Source organism: Dasypus novemcinctus, chromosome 8 (genome assembly GCF_030445035.2).
Source record: "Dasypus novemcinctus isolate mDasNov1 chromosome 8, mDasNov1.1.hap2, whole genome shotgun sequence".
NCBI lineage: Eukaryota > Metazoa > Chordata > Mammalia > Cingulata > Dasypodidae > Dasypus > Dasypus novemcinctus.
In genome coordinates this window covers 100,707,336-100,720,071 of record NC_080680.1, presented here as the reverse complement: position 1 = coordinate 100,720,071, position 12,736 = coordinate 100,707,336, and positions in this window count along the sequence as shown.

Below are 12,736 nucleotides of genomic sequence, written 5' to 3'. Positions count from 1 at the left end.
ACCCATACATTAGTGCTGTTGATTACAAACACTATGTTGTACTTTCACTATTTCTATTCATTTCCAAACATTTACAACCTTTTTACCAATTCTGCACAGATGTATGTGTACATAGTAATCTAAAAGTTTCTGGTTTTATGTCATATATAGAAAGGCCTTCCCACCTCAAGATTTATTTTTAGTTGTCTTTTTAAAAATTATGTTTAGAGTTTCACATTTCATCTCAAATATTTGATTCATACAGAATTTATTTTGGTGTAAAGAATAATATCAGGACTTAATTTTCATTCCTCTATCCACACCAAAGTCTAGCCTGTTGTCCAAGAAAATCTATTCCATAATCTATCTTTCTTCCACTGCTAGGAAACTTTATAATAATTTATTTTAATGCACATTTGAACCTAATTGGATTATTTTTATTCTGTTGTATTATTTTTTTATTCTAGTCATGCTACAGTAACATGTTTTTAATTATTATAGCTTTATAATACATTTTAATATCTAATGGTTCTAATCCCTTCTCATCCTATTCTTTATTAAAGTAGTTCTGACAGTTTCCTCATACTTATTTTCCAGAAGAATTTTGGAGTCATATTTTCAAATTCTAATGTGAAACATTATATTGAAATATTTACTGGAATCAAATGGAATATTTAGTTAAATATAATATATTTTATTCATATTACACCTTCTTATAAAACGACAAGGTATGTCTTTTCATTTATTCAGGTCTTCTATTAAGGATATCAGTAGAGTTTTGCAGTTATGCCTTAGACATATATTCTTAAGTTTACTTCTATATAATTAATCTTCATTATTGCTTTTATAAATGAAAGCTGTTCTTACACTAAATTTATATTAATACAAATAAATGTTATTGAATTTTATTGTCTAATGATTTATCTTATAAGTTATCTCATGTCTAATAATTTAAGTCATTTCTCTGCATTTTTAAAGATATATAGCCATTTCTTGTGCTAATACTAATTTTCCATTTTTCCAATTCTATATATCTTATTTCCTTCTCTTCTCTAAATACCATGTTGGTAATTCCAGAGCAGTGTTAAATAATGGTCAAAACAGTATTTTCTCTACCTTACTCTTGACTTTAATGCCATTTTGAAGTATCTATTTCATATTTTAGTAAGTGTTAAAAATCAGGTATATGTAAATTTTAAAATTTGCCTGCTTGGTTATTAATTGAGATAACCACATGCCGAATCATTTTTCCTTTGATTTAGTATTGTATTGAATAACATTAATTGAAGTCATAATCTTGAAGAATCTTTTTCTTTCTAGGGAAAAATCCCACTTGGTTATAATGTATTACTCTAATGATGTACAAATGGATTTTATTCTATTCCTAATTGTCTGGTTCTGGAATCAATATTGTCTTTCTCCAGATATTCTCCCCACCCCCTTCCATATACACCCACACCTAAGCACATGTATACCTTTTATTTTTAATTAGATAGATAATGGATAGTTTGTGTTTGTTTTTTCAAAGTAACCACCTTGCTTTCATTTATTATTTCTACTGTGTTTGAAATCCATTAATTTTAGATTTTGCTTATTAATTCCCACCTTTTGATTTTTCCTACATTTATTTTGTTTTTTTGTTTGTTTTCTAACCTTTTCAGTTGAATGATTAATTCATTTATTTTCATGCCTTTTATGCAGCAATCTGTATACAGCTATGACTTGTTCTTGGAGCATAATTATAATTCTATTACATGAGACTTGATCTATGACATTTTCATTATTGATATTTTCTAGATATTCAGCAATTGTAGATTTGCTTTTCCCTTTGTTCTCTTAGTCACTTAAAGAAGAGGATGAAACGGGCAGGGTTTCTGATTGTTCCTTCCCTTGCAAGCCCAGCTGGATTTCCTTTGAACAGAAATTTTGATCTGTCAATTTTGGCCTTTTCTCAATTATTGAATGGTATTTTTGCATATATAATTTTCACATTTTACACATTTTTTCTTAAGATGAGTGATGTGATAATATTATATCTTCATTAGGGGTTGCACATTTTATCATTATAAAATTCTTGTCTCTGTCTTATTTATTTTTACTTTGATTTTAACTTTGTCTTATATGTAACTTCCATGCCTGACTCTTTTTGTTTGAATAATATGTCTTTATTCAGTATTTTACAGTCTTTCAGAAGCATTTGTGGTGGTTATATTTTCACTGCTTCTAATACATATCGTTTTCTGAATCAATATGATGATTTTTTTGTTATTTTTGTATGATTTCGTCCCATTTTAATTAAATAGTATACTCACTTTTGTTTCAGTTTTTTAATTTTTTATTACGTTAACTTCTGGTTTGGGGACCCATTAGATTTTCTTTGCTCTGCTTTTTTGATTTGTGCTTCTTTGCTTCATTTTTTTATTTGTGAATTTCCTTCTGATTAGTTGTAAGGTACTTGGTCAATAAAAATAAATCTCTACTCCTTACATTAATAATTAATAATTACTTCCAAACATATTTTCTTAGATTATTAGAGGTAATATTTATGGAATCCCTCAACCACAATAAAAAATTAAAACATAACCACGTAAGTATGCATCCACACACACAGACATACACATGCACATTTCCTTCCCCTACCAATGTTCCCACTTCCAATTTTTGTTACTATATATATATGTGTGTGTGTGTTTTTAATGGTATATTACAGTCACAGTTTGCAGAGTAATCAAAATTCCCACAAAGCTTTAGCCTTAGTTCTAAATTAAAATACTCTCAGTGCATGAGAACTTTGTTACCATAGTTCATCCCTTTCTAAGCATTTTATTTTGCTTCATTTCTTGGTTGACTGGATTTTATGATCAAGTCTTTTTTTCAGGAAAGACTCATGGGTGATATTTTCTTTGAGTTCTACCATGTATTAAAATGCTTTGCAGTTGCTTTATACTGGAACGCCAATTTGGCATGCTCGGTTCACATTTACTTTCCCTTGGATCACAGCAGACATTGCTTGTGCACATTGCTTCATTGTCTGCTAGCACTGAATGTTGCCTAGAAAAAAAATCAGAAATCAGGCTGTTCCATAGCTCTTTCCCGTAGGGGTCCTCATGCATTGCACATGTTATCTGTGCATGACTGCCTTTAGAAGTCATTCTCTACCTCTGAAATGTAATAACCACACACAAGTCTGTCTCACATTTAATGTGTTTTGGTCTGTTCGTCTGCTAAACAACTTTGCTTGGAGTTGGGTACCCATTTACTTTGTATATGCAGGTTTTTCTTTAATTCAATATATTTTCTATTACCTTTTTTAAATTGCCTTTTTTAAAAGATACATGGGTCACAAATAATGTTATGTTAAAAAATATAAGAGATTTCCATATACCCTGCCCCCCACCCCACCCCCGCTCCTCCCACATCAACATTGTGGCATATTCATTGCATTTGGTGAATACATTTTGGAGCACTGCTGCACCGCATGGATTATAGTTTATATTGTAGTTTACATTCTCCCCCGGTCCACTCAGTGGCTTATGGCAAGATATATAATGTCCACCATCTGTCCCTGCAATATCATTTAGGAAAACTCCAAGTTCAGAAAATGCCCCCACATCACATCTCTTCTTCCCCTCTCCCTGGCCTCAGCAACTACTGTGGCCACTGTCTCCACATCAGTTATATAATTTCTTTTATTGCTAGAGTCACAATAGTTCTATAGTAGAATACCAGTAAGTCCACTCTAATCCATATTTTATTCCTCCGTCCTGTGGACCCTGAGATGGTGATGTTCACTCCACCTCTATTATCTTTTAAAAATACTGTTCTCTGTCCAACTTGTTCACTTCTTTGGAACATTATTCATCCATGTGGTTGCACTCTTCTATATTTAATAGCTTTGTTTTCTTTCCAGTCACTTTTGCTCTTTCTTTCTTTTTCCTGTTATTTTATATTCTTTTCCTAAGCCTGTTCTCCATAATCCAGTTTTTGATGTTCAGTGAAGTTTTTTTTTATTATTTTTTTTATTTTATTTTATTTTATTTTTTTATTCATTTTTTAAAATTTTTTTATTTTTTATTGACTTTGTAATAATATTACATTAAAAATATATATGTGAGGTCCCATTCAACCCCATCCCCCCACCCCCCCTCTCCCCCCCCCCAACAACACTCGTTCCCATCATCATGACACATCCATTGGGTTTGGTAAGTACATCTTTGGGCACCTCTGCACCTCATATACATTGGTTCACATCATAGCCCATACTCTCCTCCATTCCATCCAGTGGGCCCTGTGAGGATTTACAATGTCCAGTGATTCCCTCTGAAGTACCATCCAGGGCAGCTCCATGTCCCAAAGACGCCTCCACCTCTCATCTCTTCCTGCCTTTCCCCATACCCTTCGTCCACTATGTCCACTTTTCCCATTCCAATGCCACCTCTTCTATGTGGACATTGGATTGGTTGTGTCCATTGCACCTCTATGTCAAGAGGAGGGTCAGATTCCACCTGGATGCTGGATGCAATCCTCCCATTTTCAGTTGTAATCACTCTAGGCTCCATGGTGTGGTGGTTGTCCTTCTTCAACTCCATCTTAGCTGAGTGTGGTAAGTCCAATAAATCAGATTGTAGGTGCTGGAGTCTGTTGAGGTTCAGGATCTGGCTATCACATTGTCAGTCCAGAGATTCAAATCCCCTAAATATATCTTAAACCCCAACATTAACTGCACCTCCAGCACATTGGCATGAAAGTCTTATGAAGGGAGATCCCATCTGAGTCCAGATTCATCACACATAAACACCATTTCCAAAGAGGGGCCATCTGCCCTGGTAGTTAACCCCATCGGCCATGACCATAACTCCCGTGGGTCTCTTTAGCCCTCAAAGGAACCAATATCTGGGGGTTGTATCTGCTTTATCTGTCTCTCTGACTCTGCTCAGTTCTGCATGAGGGCAAACCTTCTGCCAGCCTCCAGACTCTTTTTTAGAAACTCGTAGCCATATAAACTCATTTCTCTACTTTTTTCCTTCATTCTAATGATAATTTTATTTCTATAGTGGTATTGTTCTAATTATTTTTAATTTATAGAACTCACTTTGGTGCTTATATCCTATCATTTTATTTTGTTCTTTTATACTTTTATTCTTTATGGAATTCTTTTTTTAAATTTATTGAAATATATCACTATTTACTTATGTCACATTTTTCTTTCAGATCATGAGGTAATATTTTCTTAATCCCTTTTTTCTAATTTTTGATTTCATGTATTCTTCTAGTTTTGTGTTCTATATTCTTCTTCTGCCTGGTATCACTAATGAAGTCTGCTCTGAATGTGAGATAAAGGCAGGTGCATATGCAAGTATCTGCATATCTTCACATTTCAGTTATACCTGGTTCCAATGCTGGATCCCATTATATTATTGATCACCTTTGAATGAAAGTTTTTCTACAAAACTAGCTATTGATATATGGTGAGTGCAGAGGGAATATCCGTGGCAGTTGGAAACTTCATATCTGGGACATGAGCTCATAATCCTTTCTCACCTTATCAGCTGTGGCATCTCCACTGGAGGCATTCCTCTCCTTAGTTATCAATTTCTGTTTCTACATGAATGAGTCTCTTGTGCTTCCCTGAAAGCCCCAAATGGTTAAAGTGTTTTAGGTAATGATTTGGATTTATCTTTTTTCAGCTACTTCTCCTGTGTGAAAAAGATTACAGAGACAATCTTATGTCCACAGGAGATAAGCAGGCTATGGATTCCTGCAAAGGGAATTGTTACAGTGCCTAAGAGTTGGGTTAGATCAGATTTTTCACCAGCTGACTGCTCAACCTTTTAATGAATGAGAATTTTTATATACCCTATACATGAGCAATTGCTCATCCAATGGGCATGGGGGAAAATTGTTTCTCCCCTCATATCAGCATCTTACCACTAAACTGTGTCCCCCTACCTAGAGTGAATAATGGCTATGTTGAGAATATTCTATGTCACTGCCTGATTATTCTCACAGTGACCCCAAAATGCTTGCAAGCTTTGAAAGAACACTTGACCGCTATGCACCTTTTAGAATGGCTAAAATTTAAAACAAAAACAAAAAACTAACAATACCAAATGTTAGAAAAAATATGGAGCAAAAGGAACTCTCATTCATTGCTGACAAGAATGCAAAATGGTACAACCACTTTGAAAGACGATTTAGCAGGTTCTTGCAAAGCTAAACCTAATCTTACTGTAAGATCCAATGATTTTGCTCCTAGGTTAGGTTTTTGGTGCCTCCTAAAGAAGATGAGTAGACAACGAGTGGACTCAAGGAGCTGACACAATGAGTAGAGACAATAAGGAGATAATAAGCTGACCAGTGAGCAGACAGATGAGGAAGCCATATTGGGGGAAGGAAGGGAACCAAAAAACTGGAATCAACCCAAGTTGGCTTTCAAAAGATGACTGAATAAACCACGTGTAGTATACCCAAGCAATAGATTATTTTTCAGCAGTAAAAACAAATAAGATGCCAAGTGATAAAATAACATGGATGAACCTTAAATGCATATTGCTAATTGAAAAACACAGTCTAAGAAGGCTACGAAATGGATGATTCCAATTATATAGCACTCTGGAAAAGTTGAAGCAATAGGGACAGTTAAAAAATCATTAGTTGCCAGGAGGGGAGTTGACTAGGTAAAGCACAGGTGATTTTTAGGATGGTGAATTTATTCTGCATGATTCGTAATGGTGGATACATGATATTATACATTTGTCAAAACCCACAGCACTTTACAGCACAAAGAGCAAACTTTGTTTGCAAATTTTTAAAAATTCCATCAAGAGGGTAGAGATACCAGGAAAGAATAGATAGTGAAAAGAGACTCTATTACAAATGTATGAAATACTCTCACTGAAGGGAATTGGGGAAAGTGTTGATATCCTAAGTTACTTTGAAAATCAATGGAGTCTGTAAGATGAAATGTAAAAGAAACTACACAAAAGCTCTGCACTCTAGTTGACAAAATTGTTTCACACAGGGTGTGGGTAAGCAATATAGGTATTCACATGTATACTGCTATATATGTATACTGGAATTGAATAATTAAGTAAATGGATGGTGAATGGTTGGAGTCAGGTTTCTCACAATAGGAGTGAGAGTTTTCAGATACACAAAGGGCTGGAATGATCCATATGTTAATGGATTGGAGTTGGAGTAACTGGTATGAATTCATCTTTAGCTTAATAGAGATACAGATAGTTACATATAGAAATAGATACGTGCGCATACACAGGTTGGTATACACACATATATTTCCTTCCTCTTTCAGCTGAAATGGCTTAGAAGAAATGACCTCCCAGTAGCAGTTGGCACAAACAGCATCCAGATGTTGGCATCTCATCATCCAATAAAAAGAACCAGGGATCCTTGAAGAAATAGCCTATTTCAGGACTAAGGAAAAGAACATACAAAATGAGCACCTGGTAGTATTAGAAAGTAAGGAAGTGCTAAAAAAAAAAGTATTGGATTTTAATCCAAAATATAAAATAAATATCCATACTGGCATTACTAACTGATTAGATTAATTGATAAACTGATAAGAAGATATCTCTCTCATGCAGAAGAATCCCAAAGGTAAAACTATAGATACTCTCACCTCAAAGAGGCAGAGCATAACTCTCCACTCATCAACTTTGGCCTGCACACTGTGACTGTTCTAAAGAGTACAGTATAGAAAGTGGGGGAAAAGAGTAACTTGACATCAGAGAAACTTGGCAAACACTATCTCAGCCAGATGACTGAGGTTAACATCAAAAGTGATGGTTGATAGTAGGTACGTCTAACATGATGATATGATGGAAACTGCATTTTACCTCTGTGGTCTTTTTCCCCCAAACTCACAGCCCCCATCTAATCATGAGAAACACATCAGACAAATTCCAATTGACAGATGTCCTATAAAGTACCTGACCAATGCTCCCCAACACTTTCAAGCTCATCAAAAATAAGGAAGTCTGAGAAACTGTCATGGCCCAGTGGAGCCTAAGGAGACATGCTATCTAAATATAATATGGTATCCTGGGTGAGATACTGAAATAGAAAAAGGACATTAGGTAAAAATTAAGAAAGTCAGAATAAACTGTGGAAATGTGTTCATTCATTTTAAAATTGTACCATGTTAATGGGGAAACTGGGTTCAGGGAATATGGTAACTCTCTATACTATATATTAGCATTTAAAAGTATTCTAAAAAATAAAGTATGTTAAAAAAATACAAAAAAACCTGATTTCCTGCTGGGGTAGGATTTAAGCTACAACATCTGATTTGAGTTTACCAGTCCGTACAGTAAGTCTGGGAATTTGAGATGGGAAAATAATCTGTGGACACTAAAATTATGCTCTGCTCATAAATAATAAAATAAAATGAAAATTAAGTATAGAGTAAAATATACAATAATATAATGAATTAAGCTTTAAAGTAAAATAAAATAGAACAAAACATAGACCTATTTCAATACTACCCTTACTTTAAAAATATAATATTGAACAACTAGAACAGCAGAGACATCAACCAATCAGGTTAGACTCTGGGCACACTAATGTACAAAGGCTTCATTTCAACCCTGCTTCGACAGAAGAAGCCAAATTAATCAGTCCTTTTCCCTCAGCACTTGTTGTAGGCTGGAACCATGTGACTCATTCTGGGCAACATAATGTGGGCTGGGCAACATAATGTGGGCTGAAGGCATATTCAGAACATCCAGCTCCTTTACTCTTCAGTAAGACTCCCCCTCTCTCTTCTCCTTCTGTAGTGACTCTCAGAGGCCACAAGTTTCAGATGGAACCATTACATGAGGCATTCTTAACAAAGAGCTAAGTGATCTTGAATTGACATTAAAAAAAAAACAAAACACATTATTCTTGTGGGGACGTATCGGTGCGGGTGTGAAATATTTATTAAGTAACATACAGTGTAGTGTGGACTTAGTAAGGGGTCCGTGGTTTTCATGTGACTGGCAAAGTGGTACGTGGAACAAAAAAGGTTAAGAACCCCTGCATTACATGAAGAAAGGGGGCTGGATCTTCAAGACACTACTTGAAAGGGAACACCAAGAAGAGCCACCCAGTCCACAGTGCATGAGAAATAGAACTTTAGTATGTCCCGACACTGGATTATTCACTTCAGTGGGAACAACGTTCCTCATTAGTTGCCCCTTAAGGAATTTGCTCCCCCTCTGTCAATACTGAAATATCTGAGTTCAGATTTAATGTTTAGTTTAGGAGGTCAGGGCAGGAGAAGGAGAAATTACCAATGCCTCCCTGATTGCATGTGGCATTCAGGTAGGGCTTCTTCTGGTCTAGAATGACACACTTTACTTCTAGAAAGGTCTACCAAAGTATATATTAATTAGAAGGGTATCTGTACCATCTAATACCGAGAATTCTGAATTGCTTGCAGGGACTTGTAAGGAGGAGTTGATTACGAAGGTGAAGATACTGTTAATTATAAATGATATTAATAAAAAAGAAAGCCTTCCATGATATTGTAAGACACTTTATCTTATTTATTCTCCTGCTCAGCTCTAGGTGGTGACCGCTTTACAGAGAATTGAAAGTGGGAGTGCAGGAGGTAAAATGAAAAGCTCAAAATCACACATTTAATTAGTAGCAGAAATCACGCTTGGACCCAAAGGGCCTGACCGTTAGTCCGGTGTCCTTTCTAGAAAATGTACTTTATCTGAGCCTAACAATATGCTCCAGTCTCAAGGGGAATTGACTGGTCAATCTAACCCCCCCCCTTTTTTTTTTGCCCCAAGAATCAAACACTGAAATTCAAGAATGACCAACAAACACTACTCATTCTTTAGTGTCCCCACTGCACTGCCTACGCTGAGTGTGAGGCAATTGGCAAGCAATCTGGCTGGGAGGCGTGTGTAGACAAGGCCGCATGGCGCTAAGGGCAGGGGCTTTGCACAGGCTGTCACATAGCAGCTGTGGGAGTTGAGCAATTTATTTGATTTCCCTCAATATCAGTATGTGATTGTTTGTGGTGAAAAAAAGTAAGTTCTGTCTGTAAAATGCATGAAAAATTACTTGACTCAAATGAGATACTCAGAACAGCTATCACAATTCTGATGGTAACCAGTAGTAGTTGGTGGAGTTTAACTGGAGGTAGTTGGCACTGGTTACAGCTTATAAGGAGGAACTGAGTGGCCATGTAGTCTACCATTCTGGATGTGAGCTGCACCTGTTTGATCATGACACTCCTGGACAGCGCACACAGAGGCTGAATCAATGTGTCCTGCTCAGCACTTAGCACAGTCCTACCCACAATACAGACATGACAAATTGTTTCTAATTCAAAATAAGAAATCATCTTCGATCACTCTACATTTTAAACTGAATACAGGACCAGTTTGTCTCCAGTAAGAGTGGCCTGAAGATAAAGTTTGACCTCATGGTACTCAATTTGACACACAAACCATAAAGCTGTTTAATTTGCAAATGCTGAGTATGATTCGGCTTTATTTAATACAAATTATTGGGTAAAGAAAACTTCTTAAATGTAAGTAAATTTTTTTTACATTTGATATTGAGGATAAAAATAAGTATTCGTTAAAGAAAGTACTCACAAATACGAAATAGAAAATAAAAATCACCTTTCATCCCACAAAGCATAAACATGCCACTTCATTTGAAGGTATTTCCATTTAGCATTTTAAATGCATATGCAAATTAGGCATTTGTTAAGTCTCATAAAATTTTATTAAGTTTAAAAAGCTTTACACCTATGATATACTAAGACATAGGAGCTACATCTTCAGTATTATGGAGGGGAGGTAGATTTGGTGACTCTGTCATCTATCTATCTATCTACCTATCTATCTATCTATCTCTTCCAAACCATACTGAATAACAAACTAAAGGAAAAGTTTGCCACAAAGGAAATTATTTTTTGAAGAAAAAACCTTTAGCTTTAATAACCAAACAAAGAAAATGGTTTGTCTGTTGGTGGGTCCTTCTGGAATCCCTAAAGGTATTTGGGAACACTGTCTTTTAAATAGTTGAAACATTCTCCTTCCCCTGTGGTCTTATTTCCACTTTATTTTTTTTTTTTAATCTTTTTACTTCTAAATAACAAAAAGTTATATTCCAGTCCAACCTGAGTTAGTGGAATCTGAATTAATGAGATTTGCTTATATTTAATTCACCCTTTTAAAGCATGTGTTCTTCCTAATAAAATGACCTCAACATGCAAGAACAAAACAGTAACAACTAAAATATGCAACAGCAAAGTGCCAGCTTTGAGCATAGGTTAAGAAATCAATGAGAAACCATTAAGGCTTTAAATCTTGTCCCTTAACCAAGAGGTGAGTGGATCGCCTTTCAGCTTGAATAAGCAATTCCAGGGCACATTCTATAGAAAGTATCCCACAGGCTCTAGATCTCTTGCGGGACAATTTGGACTCTGTCAACAAGAGATTTGCAGCAGAAGGTGCTAAGGTAGGCTGCAAGGCAGTCCCAGCCCAAATCTGAATGGCAGCTAAATTTGGTATATATCAGAGAATCAGTCTGGTGTCCTATAGGGTATCTGTTTTAAACCCTTATATTATAGTGATGGATGTAGCTGCTGAGAATGTCAGCCAAATTACCAGTGCAAGTTGGAAATAATTTGGGAGGCAAGGGGAAGGGAAAGGAAGGTTGGGAAGAGAAAGGTGAGTTGATATGAATGAAAGAGCAAGAGTAAATATTTTTGCAGCACAAATAGAAGACAGTTGACCAAGAAAGGGACCTCCGACTTACCTGTACCTTGGCTGTAGCCTGCAAATTTGTCCATCTTTGTTCTTGTGATGCATGTTCGCATTATTTCTGATTGTGTCCCTCTTCCTACAACTGAGGGTAAGTTCTTTGAGAGTAGTTGCTATATCCCCAGAGATAGAACAGGATCTGACAAGTAGCTAATGAATATTGAGGTTCATGAAATGAGCAAACGAATGAATGAACCTGAGACACATAATCTCTATGTTTCAGAATAGCATTTTTAGTCAGTAAAAAGGGAGAAAGAAAGTTAACACAAGGCTAGGATGTGGTTTACAGAGCCAGGTCTGAATGTCAGATATAACAAGAAGCAATTATGAGTAGAATTGAAGGTTCATGAGATTCATGCTTATTTTAAGTATCATGGATGGGTATTGGGAGCTAGTCCTGGGTCTGTGAGAAGGGTGGTTGTTTTCCTTCAATATGTGGTGTTAACTAAGTTCAAGGAAGGTTACTTAGAGTTTTGTTTTTGCTTTTGATTTGCTTTTTTTTCCATTTTAAACATTTCCAATACCTTTACATCACTGAGACCCTGAAAGTTGGAAGTTAACAATGAAATGCACAGTGCCTGTCATGAGGTCAGTGTAGGGTGGTATTGGGAAATTGTGTGGCAACTAGGACCCTGTTTGCTTACTTCATGAACCATGAAGGCAACTTACTTTTCTCTGGCTCCATGGCTCCACAGAGAATAACATCCATTAATCAAAAGCACACTCCAAGCTTCTCTCCACTTCACTTATTCCTCACAGGAAAGTAGAGTGAGTGTTCTGTGGGTTGTGTTTGGGAGAGCAAGTGAGTGGCCTCTCATGTGCATTCTGCTTACTTGCAAAGTAGTTCACTGGTCTTCTCCTTGACATATAATGTGTTGGGATGGCAGGTGTGTCCTCAAGGAAAGAGGCCTATGGTTATATAGTGCTATCTTTGACCCAGTGGGTCAACTTAGGGGTGCAGCATC